This window comes from Ambystoma mexicanum, chromosome 5q, assembly GCF_040938575.1.
Source record: "Ambystoma mexicanum isolate Mex_15411 chromosome 5q, UKY_AmexF1_1, whole genome shotgun sequence".
NCBI lineage: Eukaryota > Metazoa > Chordata > Amphibia > Caudata > Ambystomatidae > Ambystoma > Ambystoma mexicanum.
The window spans coordinates 1,318,890,369-1,318,907,703 of record NC_090933.1 but is presented as its reverse complement, the minus strand read 5'-3'; the positions used below and the strand labels follow the sequence as shown (position 1 = coordinate 1,318,907,703).

General features: G+C 45.6%; 1 protein-coding gene and 1 pseudogene across 2 annotated transcripts in view; one reads left to right on the top strand and one right to left on the bottom strand.

The window, feature by feature from the left end:
* LOC138498498 (zinc finger protein 850-like) overlaps positions 1 to 17,335 on the bottom strand; it is a 661,846-nt pseudogene that overhangs the window by 446,628 nt on the left and 197,883 nt on the right.
* Positions 1 to 17,335, top strand: part of LOC138498478 (zinc finger protein 268-like) — a 286,623-nt gene that overhangs the window by 209,460 nt on the left and 59,828 nt on the right. The window lies entirely within an intron of this gene.

Genomic DNA, 17,335 nt, shown 5'->3' with positions numbered 1-17,335 from the left:
ACAATCTGGTATTGAATCCAGCTCTCCTATATTGCAGACCCATCTTTAACCAGAGGACTTACCAAGGGACCGGGAGAGGGTTCGAGAGTGCACATCATCCAACCAGGGCTGGGTGGCGTCCCCGTGGATACCAGGTGAGTGTAACAGAACGCAAAGCCTCAATAATATTATCCACCTGGGCTTCATGGAGACTTCAGAGACTGACCAGTTAGTTCAGTTGTTGGGACAATTACGCGCTGAAGTGCATTCAGCCAGGCAAGAAACCAACGCTCTCAGGAGGGATTTGATTGTTACTAAGGATCGTACCAATGAAATAAGTAGACAATTGCTCCAATCACAGGCAGGACAGACCCCATTGCCTGGTAACATTCAGCCAGCACCTGTACCAACTTCTTCCACCAATCCAGTACAAATAACCCTTCCTGGGACAATTCCTCTAGCTCCACCTGAACGATTTACAGGAGACCCCAAGAAGTACGCAACCTTCATGAACCAGTGTCGTCTTCATTTCCTTTGCAGACCTGGGGCTTTTCCTAACGACCAAGCGCAGGTTGCTTTTGTCTTGTCATATCTGAGTGACAGTGCTGCGGATTGGTCGGTTCCATTGGTAAGTCAGGATAACCTGTTGTTACATGACTTTGGGGGTTTCCAGATGGAAATGGAAAAACTCTTTGCTCGTCATACCCAAGGCCAAGCATTAGACAACAAACTTTTGTCACTCCGTCAAGGAAGTCAAGACTTGCTTACATATATAGCAAAATTTAACAGACTAGTCGTTGAAGCTGGGTGGCCTGAGGAAAAAAGGACCAAACTATTTCCTCGGGGTCTACGAGGGGAACTAAAGGATGTACTTGCTCAAGTGGTTAAACCACCTAAAGACTGTGGAGAATTCATCAACCTTGTAGTGCAATTAGATCACAGATTACAAGACCAAAAAGCGGAACGGATAAGGGTAGACACTCGAGCTGTGTATGTCTGGTCAAAGGATAATGTTCCACGTACATTGGAAAACACGGTAGAACCCATCCAAATCGGAGGTGTATGACCCCCTTTAACTAAAACTGAAAGAGACAAGAGAAGGCAACACCAATTATGCTTATATTGCAGAACATCAGGCGACTTCCTCAAATAATGTCCAGTGAAACCACTGTTAGGCAGAAACCTGTGCAGTTCCCTTTTGGGAACACTGCAAAATATTTAGGACTACAGGTGTTAGCAGTAAACCCACTTGGTAGCAGTCTGTACCACCCAGATTGACCTGGTAGCTGTGGCTGAGCAGTCAGACTTCCCTCAAGAAGAGTTAGGCAGTATGCTCTAGCAGTACGGTCCTGCGTACGCTGTGTTTGATTCGAGGTGCGGCTTGACACTTCCTGGCTTCCCGGCTCGCGTACGCGTACACGCGTTCGTACCACGCCGCAGGGTCCTTTCCTCTCACGAAGCGCGGTGCTGAGCGGCAGAGGAGAGACCGGCCCGATACGGATGCCGACGATCCACTACGTGGCCCTCGGTCCCCTGGTCCCCCGGTCCCCCGACGCCCACGGGAGCTGCTGCACAGAAGGAGAGCCGGAGCAGTGAAAGGACGGGGAGCTTCGTGTCCTGTTGAGGAGCCACAGAGCGGAAGAAGGAGGACTCCGTGCTTCCTCCCGCCGGCTCCCACACAAAACGAGAGTTCTTTGCAATATCAGAGGTGAGTGGGGAGTTATGTAGTATATCCCTGGGGCTTCACCTTACGCTCTCCGCATTGGATACTGGATCATTGGATCATTGTACAGATCCAGTATTGAGGCCCATTGGTTGACTTATGTGAATTGGATGCTGGCAGTACAATAAAACCAGAGGGCCAGCTGGGATAGGAATACTACCGGGCGGAGAGCTTTTGTGCCATAATAACCTCCAGTGGAGCGCATACCCTCTACCCACCCTGATCAGAGGGGACTTTTACAGGAGCATTGGTGGATCCAGCACTTCTACCTTGTGCCTAACTTCTCTTAGAAGTGAGTAGTGGGGCCAGTACTACCCAACTTACGAAAGCGGGCCTTAAGGTCATACGCACAGGAGACTGCAGGCTTAGGCCTTTGATCCTGGACGTTACAAAGCCCGGAGGGCGCTAAATTGTGAAAACCCGTATGCCTCCAAAGAAGAGATCCATACAGTCAAAGTACAACCTTAGAGGAACCAAGGGAATGGAGACAACTAAGAATCCCTCAAACAACACTACTGGGCGGGCAAAACCCAAAAAGAAAGTTAAGAACGACATACCTGCGGATCAGGGAATGATCACTGAGTTTTTTCCGCAAAACCCACTTCCTGAAACTAATTCGACCACAATTGAGGAAGAACTGGTTCCTGTGCCGTCCAATGTAGGATCTATATGTGCCTCTACTTACGACGACATTGACAATAATTCATTATTGGAACTATGTCTTAATATTCAGAGGAAAATGACTCCTGCCCCATGCTCGCTACCTATTAGCGTGGACTGTGCTAATCCAAACAAGCAGAGAAATACTCCATTTGCATCCTCGACCTCAGTTGAAGCCATGGGCAGACTATCAGCATCACCAAATCTGGTGATGGCCTCTATGGAAGACAGTCCCACAGCTGAAAGTGTATGCCTGGCTGATACTTATCCAGGAGCTACAGAGATTGCGGAGATCCAGTCCTCAGTTGCATCGTTGCAATTTGCCCTTAAGGTCTTACTGAAAATGACAGGAAAAATCCTGGACAACTCAAACGCCCTAACCTTAGAGATGGCCGAGAGAGAGAAAGAAGAGAATACTGCTGAAGTTGATCAATCAGCAGAGGCCAACCTCTCGGAAGCCATAAAACTGGCGGACGCAAGTGAAGAACACCATTCTGACGAGCTCCACAGTCCGGGGCGGGCGACAGATAAAGAAAACGAAGAACCATTCTTCTCGCGTAAGCAACGCAGATTGGCCAGGAGGGCAGCAAGGATCAAAAGAGCTAAAGAAATGGCCATCCTCAAGTCGGTCAATGAATCCGCAGGGCACCCCTCAAAGAAAGCCAAAAAACGGGCAGCCAGAGCAAAGAAAAGGAAGAACAGTGGTGAGGGATGCCTGACTAGCTGGCTAATAGCCGACAGAGAAAAAATGATTGAGCCTGAGGAGGTGGAGGATTTATGTGAGGAGGAAAACCCGAGTGAAGTACCAGAGACTGTGGACAAAGACAACTCCGGGAGTCCATTAGAGTTATCAGCAACATCTAATATAACTCGGCCCACCGAATCTACATCTACCATGGAAGGAAATCGTATATGTCTTATAAAGAATCTGTATCTAAGTGAAAACACAAAATGGCTCTCTCGCTCAGAATTACTACTTAGACTGAGCTATGTACCACAACTGAGGGTACTCAAGTCAGACGATTTCCAATTTATGGAACCACTAAAAGGCCCTAATCCGCAGGTTTCAGCACTGCATTGTAAGTTTCTATCCACAGCGACATTGCTAAGGAACTATAAGACCGAACTGAAAGCAGTTGACGTGGAGGTTGATGTCGATCTCAATGAACCAGACTTACGCCAACCGCCCACTAAGGTAGACCTGATAGCTGAAACTAACCTTCGCCCCAATTTCCCGGAAGGAAAAAATGTGGGCATATCAGACATACAACAAGCATTAAAATGGCTCGCGGACTCGCTACCTGAAGTACTGCTAAAGCAATGAGATATGTCTATTCTCTCCTGGAACTGTAGGGGTTTTGCTCATTTGTTGTCAACCGATGGCTCCATTAAGATCTTAGATAAACACAGTTGTTTTTGCCTGCAAGAAACCTGGGCAATGGAGCCATTGATCCTGGATGGTTTTGTTATTTATCAAATGGTAGCTAATAAAGGTACAAAGGGAAGACCCTACGGCGGACTTATTATAGGGGTGGCTAACATGTTTGGCTCTAAGTTAGTGAAAACTGATTGTTCCAGCAACTTGATGGCAGTTGAGATCGACTATAACAACCAGTTAGGAATGGAGGACCTACTATTAGTTAGTCTCTATAACCCCCCGGGTGCACTAATAAGAGAACAACTCCAGGAGGCCTTACATAATCTATTGGCTACATGGTTACTAAAATCTGGGAATACTGGGATAATAGTGGCGGGAGACTTCAACTGCCACATGAGCGGTAACATAGAGAAGTCCTACAACCCTAATTTAAAAACTAAAAATTATATGCTACACTCTAAAAAAAATGATCCTGAGGGCCAAGGATGGAAACATTTGTTTGATCTATGGGACATTGAAATGCTTAATGGTAAAACAGTGAGCGACTCGCCAGGTAATTATACCTGGTCCAATGGCATTTCGAGAAGTACCATAGACTACATGTTTGTCTCCCCTAGCCTCTACGAGATAGTGGAGGACATGCAAATAACCCCTAATGAGTGGAGTGATCATGCCACACTCATTTGTAAACTGAATATCGGGACAAAAGCCCCTATTAGTATCAACATGGGTAATATTGTACCAAATAAAACCGGCACTAGGATCAGCTGGTCAGACAAAAACGTTGCTCTTGCCGTGGCAGCTTTGGCTAACATTGATCCAAATTCACTACCGGACTTCCAGGAGATGTCGAGTGACGCCATTGAATACTGGATCTGCAACTTTGCTAAGAAACATGCAGTCTGTCGAATGGGGCCCATGATTAGCTGCGGTAGGGAAATGCCACCCTTTGATATAGCTATGAGAAACTTGAAAAGAGAGCGTAGAGCGGAACTCCGGTTGGCCAAGAGACAAGCTCACTCTCCAGACGTCTATTTTCTGATGGTTAGGAGCATTAAAAACAAATACAGAGCTATGATCAAGGCCAAACGGAAACTAGATAAAATCAAGACCTGGCAAAGACTAGTTAACACGATCTGTACAGGCAAAACGCGGAACATCTGGGCTCTGCTGGGTGATGCGCGAGGCACTACACAAGGCACAATAGCTAACCCTATTAATGCTGAAACATGGATAGCCTTCCTCGAAAATAGGAATTCCAAAGCAGACTCAGAGGAACCTCATACATTGATTCATAGGCCATCTATCCCCCCATTTAATGTGACATATCAAATGGTGCTGAATACAATCTCTGAACTAAAATCTTCTCGTGCCCCGGGTCCGAATGGTCTAGCTAACATTGTGATGAAGGCGCATCCTGAATTCTGGGCATCCCTGTTAGCTATAATGTTTAAAAAGATCTTAAAAGAGGGGAGAATTCCCCGATCCTGGCAAACAGCGGTGCTCATACCAGTCTTTAAGAAGGGGAATCGAGCTGATCCTAGCAACTATAGGTTACTCTCAATGCTGGATGTCACGGGCAAAATATTTGCCTCTCTCCTTCTAAAGGAGCTGCAGCTCTGGGTAGAGCAATCAGACATACTCTGCAAATTTCAGAGCGGCTTTAGGCAAGGATATTCTACAGCACACAACATCATGGTGCTGGATCTTCTGAGAACACGTGCCAGATCAGGAGGGCAACCACCACTATATGCCCTATATATAGACTTCTCGGCGGCATTTGACTCTATCCCAAGAGAGGCCCTTTGGAGGAAGTTAAAAGCAATGGGTTGCCCGGATGGCCTGACCTATTATCTTAGATTACTCCATCAGAACACATCTGCTAAAGTAAAGTTAGATCAGGAAGGACACACCACTAGAAGTGTGCTCCAAAATAGGGGGGTTAAACAAGGATGTGTCACGGCCCGCTGATCTATAATATGTATGTACATGACATCCCGGAGGCCATTAGGGCAGCGACAAATTGCCCTCCGAAAATAGGAGATTCCATCTGCCCTGTCCTGGCCTATGCGGACGACCTGGTTATTTTGGACCACACAATTGGGGGGCTTCGAAGGTCGGCCATTGCCTTATGGGAATACGCCGAGATAAACGGCCTCAAAATTAATCTAGATAAAACTAAGGCAATGAGATTTACCATCAAGAACACCACTCGCGTACAGCTTAGGGTTGGTATAGATACCATTGCCTATTCTCCTCATTATCGCTATCTGGGGATAGAATTTGAGAGTATCGGCGACTATGGACTCTGCAAGCAGTCACGTAATGTAAAGGCAACACAACTGACTGCACTGTTCCATAGATTCACAGTGAAGCAGGGGGGATTTACTATCTGGGGAACGAGACAACTGTGCGTGCAGGTATTATCACCTATGATCACCTATCGCCTAGAAGCCCTCCTCAACTCTGACCTGAAATGGCTGCAGGTGATTGAGGGGAAATTTTGGCGCTCTATCCTGGGCCTCCCACCGGGAATCCCAATGGCAATACTAAGACTAGAATTGGGGCTGACCTCATTGAAAGCAATCGTATTGAAAAAGCGTGCCCTACTATATCTGAGAATGAGGGAGGAGACTAAGAATGGGCTACCTAAGGCGGTCTACTTAGAGATCTCGAAAGACAAACCAGCGTGCCCCTTGAAGGAGCAAATGTCTAAATTTCTGAAGACCATTGGGTGGCAAATTAGGGAAGGCAGTGTTACTACAGAAATGCAAAGGGCCCTGGTTAAACGCATAGAGCTATGGGACTGGCTGGAGAACTACGCTCATCTCCAGAAGCTAAAAAGCTATCAGTTTGTCCAGTATAGACTGTATAACTACAAAAATCTGCAGAGATATCTCAATTTATGCCCAGATAGGAGACTTAGACGTTTTATATTACTCCTAAGGCTAGAACAACTGCCTACCTTAATGATAACAGGTAGAAGAGATATGATCCCCCTAGAATTACGGCTCTGCCGGTTATGTAAAGGAGTGAATCGGCTAGAAACGGCCAGACATGTACTGACCGAGTGTTGCAAAATGTCACATACCATAAACCTTGGTTTGGGGCCGTTTGTGCATAACAAAGGTTATATCTATGAGGAACTATTCTGGCACCACTGCATTAATTCAAACAGTATAAGGCTCTTGATGGCATTGTACAGTATTTGGCTGATTGCGGAAATAAGACTTAAGATAACCATATAGGTGGACATAAGGAAGAGCTGATGTATAGCCAAAGATGAAAACCACGAAGGACTGCCGGCCAACATTGGCATTTATTTGTATAGGATCCGTAACATTACGGTATTTAGACTGATACTCCATTTGAAAACTCTCAGTGGAGATTATAGGGCAGTATGTGGTAAGCCATGGCTCCAGAACTATTGTAAATGTAAATGCGAATTTAAAATTGAAGTTGTTTTATATGGTTTTAGGAAATGTATATTCAGAGAATATAATGTATTGCCTTTCTTGGTATCTTTTATGCAATGTGTTGTTAATTATTGATAATTTTCTTACTATAATTTTGTTCTTACTTAAGATATATTTTATGTGTAAAGTTTCATTGTAAACTAAGTCACAATAAATTATTAAGTTAAATTAAGTATGCAAAATATAAACAATAGGCACTCAGACACAATAGCACAAGCAAACACTGACCAGAGCTTTGGTATCAAAGTATATCATTATTTATTTAAAAACACACTGTTTGAAACACTCCAGCACTCTTATTGTAACACACTCTAAGCACAGTTACTATTATGATATATACAACCCTTATTCCTTATCAGACAAGTCTTAGTTAACACCACTTATTTCCAGACAGAGGTGAGCGCTTAACTCCAATAAGTTCATGAAAAAGGGAGGGAAAAAGACAGAATATGTGAAGATACACCACTCTAAGATTTAGGAACACTTTTTAGCAAGGCAGAAGAGCAAAAGTCACTAGTGAGCCAAAGTCCATAGGCTGGGCCCACTCTTAGAGAGAGCAGAGCACAAATGCGCCCAAGATCACACAGTTACACTAGGCTTTGAAAGTCTTGCAGAGAGTTCGAAAAGAGTTTAGAGAGGCTCAGAAAAGTTTAGCCAGGGTGTCCCAGGCTAACCCAGGTTCGAAAGCCGGGGGCTAAATCTACCCCGTACAGTCAGTGGCAAGGGAAGCCAGGCGGAACACGGTACCTTAAGTGGGAAGGATCCTCCAGCTGTGGCAGTTGTTCCTGGCAGCGGGTGCAAGTCTCGGTGTCGTCCAGAGGAAGAGAAGATCTCGACTTAGAGGAAAGATGAAGGTCGTTGCACTGCCAGGGAAGAAACCAGCCGCAGAGTTTTCCGGTTAAAGGTATTGCCCTTTATTTTGCGGTCGTGGTAAAACATGGTATTCCGGTTGCCAGGGTGCTTGGCACAGGCAAGGCGTCCACGAGATGCATCGGGAAAGCGAAAAGACGGTGAAACTGGTTATCCCCACCAGTCAAAGGAAGAAGACTCTCCGGCGGGAGATCTCCTCTGTCGTTGGGAAAAGTGGTGAAACGGTTCAGCAGGGCTCCACCGGTGGTGTCGTCATAGCAGGTTGGCTCAGCTTCTCCCTCGTCGGATTCTTAGGTCCTGTGGCGACTTCTGAAGTTCCAGTCCCCAAACCCCTGCTTTTATGCAGAAAACCCCCATTCACTCAGCCTAGCTGTCACTCAAACATGCTAAGTGGTGAGCCAGCCGGCTCACCACTTGGGCCAATCAGGACGGAGTGTGACTTGAGTTGCCTAGGCAACTCAGTCCAGGGTGCCTAAATCCCCCTCCACCTCTCCTAAGTACCCCAGACAGAGGGGCACCACTTTGGAGGGCTTCTGTGGAGAAGCCCGCCAAAAAAGTGGAACAAAGGGCTCGACTTGGGATGGAGTCACAGAAGAGAACACAAACGCCATTTTAGAACTGCGTTTTGGCAAAAAATACCAACCGGAGAATTAATAATAATTAAATAAACCGGCGGTATGTTCGAGGCTATCGTAATTAAATAAATAAAGATAGTAGCCTCGAACAATGGGAAAATCCCATAGAGAAATATTTGTGGTTGAATATAAAAGTAGCATCCACTGCCACCAGCCAAAACTCGATCAGGGGGGACGGAGACGTGCCCCCTCGACTAACAGACCCAGTGGCAATCGAATTGCCCCGGCCAGTACGTCCACAATATGATGGTTTGTACTGGTTCTGTTCAGAATTCAAGACTAGTAAAGTCAATGGTGACTTTACATGCCCTGGGAGACAGTAGTCAGTCCCAGGGTATGGAGTCTATACTGGGGGGTCACTATGACACCCCTGTGTTACTGAACTGAGGGTGCTGTGTAATACACATCACAAAAACACATGAAGCCCTATGGAGTAAAAGACCCCATAGCCCATTAAACACATCTAGAGTCAAAGGAATACACTCAAATCATGTCCAAGAGTGAGGGTAAAAGAGTCTCACTCTTGGCAGGAGAAAAAAACAAACCCCAAAAATCCAGCAAAGCTGCTGGAGGACTCACTAGGTTAGGAAATTCAGCCTAAACAGAGAATTCTCCCTAACAACCACCAAGGAGAACTATTGGAGCCACAGAGAAGGAAGATAATAACAAGGAGTCGGAAAACTACCAAGCCCGGCAAGCATAGAGGTCCGCTTGTCGAGCGAGAAGGATGAGCCACAGACCTCACACTTTGCATTACCAGTAATTTTGATCAATCACCAACAACCGTCTCAAATGCATGCTGTCGAAGCATACATAGACAGTGGAGCAGTTGGGAATTATGTAGACCAAGATCTGGCAGCAGAGATGGGGCTACAATTATGCTCTAAATCAACTACTGAAAAAGTTACTACAGTTGATGGGACAGAAATAACTTTGGGACCAGTAACCCAATGCACAGCAGCACTAACTCTACTATGCCAGGATGGACACCGAGAATCTATTGCATTCAAACTCATCAAAGCTCCTCAGTTTCGACTATTCGTAGGGATGCCATGGTTGGTAGCTCACAACCCTCTAATAGATTGGCTTGCCAAGAGGTTGGCCTTTTCCGATGATTGTGCTCGCACCTGTTATTACCAACAAAAGGGGAAAACAGACTTACATACATCTGCTACTCCCAGTACGGTGGCGATTGTACTAGGTGTGACTAGTACTCTACCAAATGAATACCAAGATTTTCAAGACGTGTTCCAGAAAGAACAAGCCAATACTCTACCACCGCACAGGCCCTACGATTGTCAGATCGACCTCATACCTGGTGCGCAAATTCATTGTGGTCGAATCTATGCACTTACGGAACCAGAAAATCTCCATTTGAAATCTTATCTTGATCAGTACCTGGCAAATTGATTTATCCGCCCATCTATATCACCGGCAGCCAGTCCCTTATTCTTCGTACCAAAGAAGGAAGGAGATTTGAGGACTTGCATCGACTATCGCGCATTAAACCAGATCACAGTAAAAAAAACATTATCCACTGCCCCTTATTCCTGAATTATTGGATCAAGTCAAAGACACCCAAATCTATACCAAACTGGACCTTAGGGGGGCGTACCATCTTGTTTGAGTGACGAAAGGAGACAAATGGAAAACCGCCTTTCGTAACAAATACGGCTTGTATGAATACCAGGTAATGCCTTTTGGACTTTGCAACGCTCCTGCTGCATTCCAGTACTTAATGAATTATGTTTTGCGTGAGTTAATCGACGTTTGCGCCCTGGTTTACATTGATGACATCTTATTGTATTTTGCTACAAAAGAAGACCATGTGAGGCATGTCCGCTCCGTCCTTACTAAACTCCGCCAACATAAACTGTATGCTAAACTTGAAAAATGCTCTTTTCATGTCACCGAAGTGGAGTTCCTCGGTTTTATCCTCACAACAAAAGGTATCAGAATGGATAGGTACAAGGTAGATACCATTCTTAACTGGCCGTCACCAACTAAAGGAATCCAGAGTATATTGGGCTTTGCAAACTTTTACCGCCGATTCATCCCAGATTTTTCCCAAATAGTGCATCCAATTACATCACGATTGAGAAAAAACAATAAACAGTTCCATTGGACTGAAGAAGCAGAGAAGCCCTTTCAAGAACTTAAGAAAAAATTCACTTCTGCTCCAATTCTATGGCAACCTCGCCCAGACCTCCCTTAAATAGTTGGAACAGATGCCTCTAGCATGGCTATGGGAGCTGTTCTCTCACAAAGGGACCCAGGAACTGGCCAGTTACACCCTGTGGCCTTCTGGTCATGAAAATTCTCACCTCCCGTACTCAACTATGCTATCACAGACAAAGAACTCTTGGCTATAAAATCAGCTTTCAAGGCATGGCAACACTATCTCCTTGATGCTAGACATACTGTCACGGTCATAACTGATCATTGAAACCTGCAATAACTAAAAACATCAAAGGCTCCATCATCCCGTCAACTGCGGTGGGGTCTTTTCTTTGCTGAATATGACTATGTGATCACCTACCAGCCAGGAGTCCAAAACAGAAAGGCTGATGCCTTGTCCCGTATGGGTGTTGATGAGAAGGTATACATAACTCCAGATCCAGTAGCCATCATTCCAGAAGACAAACTCCTGGGTCTTACGACAACATTGACACAGGGTGAACTCCAAAACAAGATCCACTCTTAATGGATCCCACTTTCTCACAAGAGTGGTATACTCAAGGAAAACATTACACCATTAAAGACCAGTTACCATATTTTAGAAACCGTCTATACTTGCCAAGTAATGATTTACAATAGCAGGTTATTTCGGGTTATCACAACTCATTGATTGAAGGACATCCTGGAATTGCCAAAACTCTAGCTAAAGTCAAACTAAACTATTGGTGGCCCACATGGCGTAAAGACATCATACAATTTATCCAATCTTGCGGTGTGTGTGCACAAAACAAGTCCCAAAAGCAGAAACCAGCTGGTCTTCTCTAACCATTGGGAATTCAGTCCCGCACCATGGCACACACTGTCCCTTGATTTCATTACAGATCTACCGCCAAGTCAAGGATTCAACACCATCTTAGTAGTTGTAGACTTGTTCTCTAAAATGGCACACTTTATTAATGTGTGCAGGGCAAGGACGAGTTAGCTACAGATTATTTTAATACATTTGAGGAAGTATTTACAGACTTTAGTGGACAGGATGTAAGCACGGAAGCAGGGAAAAGATTATTTTTTGACAAGTATGTGAAAGGGTTAATACTTCCAATTCAAAATTTAATAATGACATCAGAAAGCGCATGGCAAGCAAAAACGTTGGGCGAAGTATTACATATGGCCCAATATTATGAGAATAGAGTAAATACGGAGAAAGAGAAAGACGTGAACGATAGGGCGGATTTGAAAACAAGGGTGCTACTCCAGCAAGTAGCGGGACACAATAGAGGGAGAGGGAATGCACAAGGCAGAGGTCATTCGAATATGCATGGAGGGCCTCTGGGAATAAATCAATGTGCGTATTGCAGAGAGGAAGGTCACTGGCGAGCGCAATGTCCGCACTTACAAAATAGAAATGGGAATGGCCAGAGAAGACATCATAGGGGGCATCCAGGAGCGAATGGGCATAATAGAAATAATATGCAGCAGCACCAAAATAGTCAAGGGAATGATGCCCAAAATCAGAACCAAGTCCAGAATCATACCACTACTCAGAATCAGAGCCAGCAGAACATGCAAAATGGGAATAGAGGAAGGAGCGGCAACATTTTTGATACTCATTCGAATGCGTATTATAATAACAGCAGCGACTATACATCGGATGATGTTTACCCAATAGGACAGCCCAAGACAGGGTTGGAACCAGTGTCTATTCCTGTGAATCCGAAAGGACCCTACGTAGAAATGAAAGTCGGGAATAGTGAGCACAGCTTCCTTGTGGATACAGGGGCACAGAAGTGTTCAATAGACCATCACTTGGTTCCAGAAATACCACTGTCAGGGCATAATAAATATTTCAGTACGGTTCGCAGGTACCCCAGTAATAGATTCAGTGTCCCAACCAGTACCATTCACTGAGTACTGTCCATTTCTCTTAACAGAAAACTGCAGGGAAAATTTGTTAGGTTTAAACCTGTTGTAAAAAATGAGTGCAGTTATTCACTGTACACCAGATGGAGCATTTTTGACTATTTCACCACAGAATGTACCAGTGTCTGAGTTTTTGTCCAAACCTTTGCCAGGGGAATTAAGTGAAGTACCAACTTGTATATGGGCAGTAAATAATAATGATGTGGGATGCTTGAAAACAGAGCCAGTGAAAATGACACTAAAAGAGGGAGTAACATTGCCCCGTATTCCACAGTACAAAATCTCAGCAGAAGGAGAAAAAGGATTGAAAAGTATTGTGCCTGATTTGGTAAAATTGGGGGTGATTGAAGAGATTACAGGCAGCATGTGTAACAGTCCCATTCTTCTGGTGTATAAGAAAGGATGTAATGAGGTACCATATCGTTTCATAATTGATCTGCGTGCACTAAACAAGGTAGTAGATCCTCAATTTCCACTGGTCCCAGATGTTACCACATTTTTGACAATGATTCCAGCTTCGGCAGAATACTTTAGTGTTATTGATTTGAAGAATGCTTTCTTCAGTATTCCAGTACACCAGGAAAGTAGATATCTGTTTGCCTTCACATTAGGAGGGCGATCGTTCACCTTCACACGCATTCCTCAATGCTACACAGAAAGTCCAACATCTACAGCAGAGCATTGAAAGAACAACTAGATATGCTAGAGTTACCAACAGGTTGTGTATTGTTACAATATATAGATGATTTGTTGATTGCTGCAGATACAGAGGAGACTTGTAAAGAGAGTACCATTTTACTAATAACACACTTAGCAGCACATGGCCTCAAAGCCAGTTTAAAGAAGTTACAGTATTGCCGAAAGGAAGTGGCTTATTTGGGTTACTTACTTTCGAAAGAAGGGAGAAGACTAACGCCAGAAAGAATAGAAAGCATTTCTGGTATGCCTATTCCAAAAACACAAAAGGGAGTCAGAGCCATAATAGGCATGGCTTCTTATTGTCGGCAATGGAGTGTGAATTTTTCCCTAATTGTGAAGCCAATGGTGGAGTTGACAAAGAAGGATGTTGTGATGCCTTTGCAGTGGAATGAAGAATGTCAGAAAGCATTTGACTTGCTCAAAACTGCATTGTGTTCTGCTCCAGTTTTGGGGACACCAAATTATGAAAACATTTTCAGATTGTTTGTGCATGAGAATGACGGCTGCGCGTTGGCAGTTTTAACACAGGAGCCAGCTGGAAGAAATAGGCCGTGCAGCTATTTTTCTTCTGTGCTGGACTCTGTAGCGTGCGCATTACCACAATGTTTGCGAGCTGTTGCAGCGGCTGCTGCATCAGTGAAACACTAACGGAAGGGATGGTATTGGGGCACACCTTAATTTTGATGGTGCCACATGCCATAGACGTTTTATTTAATAGAACACAGACGCAACACCTCACATCTGCTAGATTAACTAGATACGAAATTGTCCTGTTCGCGCCACACATCCAAATTATGAGGTGTAGCGCTTTGAATCCTGCAGAATTAATCCCACTACCCACGGAAGAACTTGTTGACAACGAATCACCTCCCCATGATTGTTTAATGGTTAATGAGGAAGAGACGAAGGGAAGAATTGAATTAACAGATACCCCACAAAAAGAGCCAGATGGAGAGTTATTTTGTGACGGCTCCTGTTTTAAACTGCCCGATGGCACATCAACTGCTGCCTATGCCATTACCACATTAAAAAGTATTGTGGAGAGTAAAAGAATCCCTTCTTACAACTCTGCACAAGCAGCAGAGATAATAGCATTAACCAGAGCTTGTGAGACTTCTGAGAATCTGAGTGTAAACATATATACTGACAGTCAGTACCTCTTTGGCATGGTTCATAACTTTGGCCGACTCTGGGCTGAGAGGGGTTTCCTAACATCACATGGGGCCAGGATCCAACAAGGCCCTTTGATTGTACGATTGCTGTCTGCACTTACGTTCCCAAAGCACCTAGCAATAGTGAAATGCAAGGCGCATAAAAAGGTAACATGCAAAGTGGGAGAGGGAAACGCATTTACAGACAGGATTGCGAAGCAAACTGCCACTGACTTGAATGTCAAAATGTTAACAGTACAGTCAGAGGAAATTGCCCTGCATGATAGGGAATGGAATTGCCACTGTCAAAGAAATGCAGGCGGAAGACACTGCAGATGAAATACAAGGGTGGGCTGAGGGCTCTGCTGAATTAGATCTGGAGGGTTGCTGAGTGGACAAGGAGAATAGAAACTGGATGCTGCCCAATTCCTATGTAACTGCAATGGTCACGATGGCCCACAGGCCTACTCATATTTGTGCCAGAAAGATAGTTCAGCATCTAGCCACAGTATGGGAGAATGCACACATATAGAAAAATGCCGAGAGGTTGGGCCAAAATTGTATCACGTGTCTAAAACACAATGTTGGGAAGGGAACAGTGACCCCTACAGGTAGTTTCAGCCCTCCCTCAATGCCTTTTGAGGTAATCCATTTTGATTTCATAGAGAAGGAGAGATGCCAAAACATGAAGTATGTCCTAGTGGTCATATGTGCATTTAGCAAATGGGTGGAAGCATATCCATTAAAAGACTGCACTGCCATGAGCACAGCAAAAGTAATGTTGAAGGAGTATTTCTCCCGTTTTGGCCTGCCCTGTGTCATATGGTCGGACAATAGTCCGCATTTTGTGGGTGCAGTAATATTACAGATTTGCGCAGGTCTCCAGATCGATAAGCAATTCCATTGTTCGAGACATCCGATGTCGGCCGGTCTTATTGGATGCCACAATGATATCTTGAAATCTAAGATTAGCAAGATATGCGCAGGAAGCAAGTTAAGCTGGGTAGATGCATTACCAATAGTGCTACTGTGCATGCGAACATCTGTGCAGGCAAGAACTGGGCTCTCCCCATATGAAATAGTCATGGGGAGACCGGCAAATGTTTGGTGTACACCTCAGCTGAAAAAGCTGAGCGAAATCGAATACCCTGTGCTCAGCATTTATTATAATCTCCTGATTCAAAAATTGTGTTTGATTCATCAGCAGGAGGCATTACTGGTCAGATACACTGGCCCGGGGCACGCACTGGAGCCAGGTGTCAAGGATGGCACTCTGTCAAGAGTGGCACAGGGCACCCAGGTAAGGTTTGGGTGGCTGTGCTGATGTAAGGTGACAGATAAGCACACACACAGCAGGAAGCTCAACAAGAACGAAGAGTAGGCAATTGTAGCAGGAAATACAGAGGTACAAACAAACTAGATTCCCTCTTGGGGTATATGTAGAAATGGAAAAGAGTGTTCCACGGACCTTAGGAAAATCCAGCCTTCTGCACAGATTGCTATTACAGGGGCCCACGCTGTATGCTCATGGCTGGGAACAACAGCAGTGGGTTTCTGTAACACTGAAACGTGACAAGGGAAGGGGCCGAGGTTGCCTGCCAGAAACCAACAGTCAAGCTCTGTACAAAGGGATCTACATACGATACAAGAGAAGACAAGAACAGAAATATCCAGGGAAAAGGAAGTCAATGAGCATTCTAGCAGAAGGAAATAAAGGAAAAGCAGTATAACTGAAATGGGTAACCAAAGGGAAGGACAGAGGACTCAAGGAAGAGGAGGACAGGGATCAAGAACAGGGGGTTGCAAACAAGGAAGAGAGCAAGGGAGCAGTAGCCAGGAAACAGAGGGGCTGCAAACAGGGAAGCAGGGCTGCAGTAACGGATGGCACAAGGTGCAGATAAACTGTTGTGGACTGCAGAGGACTGTAGTAGGCTGCAAGGCAGGGAGCCCAGAGGAGCAGGGCAGAGAGCTGTAGTAGACGGCAGAGCGAGAGCCCAGAGGAGCAGGGCAGCAAGGAGCGAGCCCAAAGGAGCAGGGCTGCAAGGCAGGGAGCCCAGAGGACAAGGGCTGTAGGCAAGGAGCCCAGAGGACAAGGGCTGAAGGCAGAGGAATGTAGCAAGCTGCAAGGCAGGGGGCCCAGAGGACAAGGGCTGTAGGTAGCGGAGTGAAGCAGGCTGCAAGGCAGGGAGCCCAGAGGAGCAGGGCAGCAAGGAGCGAACCCGGAGGAGCAGGGCTGCGAGGCAGGGAGCCCAGAGGAAAATGGCTGTTGGCAGCGGAGTGAAGCAGACTGCAAGGCAGGGAGCCCAGAGGACAAGGGCTGTAGGCAGCGGAGGGAAGCAGGCTGCAAGGCAGGGAGCCCAGAGGACAAGGGCTGTAGGCAGTGGAGGGAAGCAGGCTGCAAGGCAGGAAGCCCAGAGGACAAGGGCTGTAGGTAGAAGGCAGCGGAGCGTGGTCGGCTGCAAGGCAGGGAGCCCGGAAAGGGCACTGGATCAAAAGCAGGATAAAGCAGGGACAGCATACAAAATCGTGGCAAAAAGGGCCTGGGAGACTCTTGATGTAAGAGACTGAGCTCCTGCAGGCAGCTGCTTAAATACAGCCCTGCCCTGTACTGAGGCAGGCTAATTGGCAGCACCTGGAGCAGCACTCCTGAAGATAATCTGCCTCCT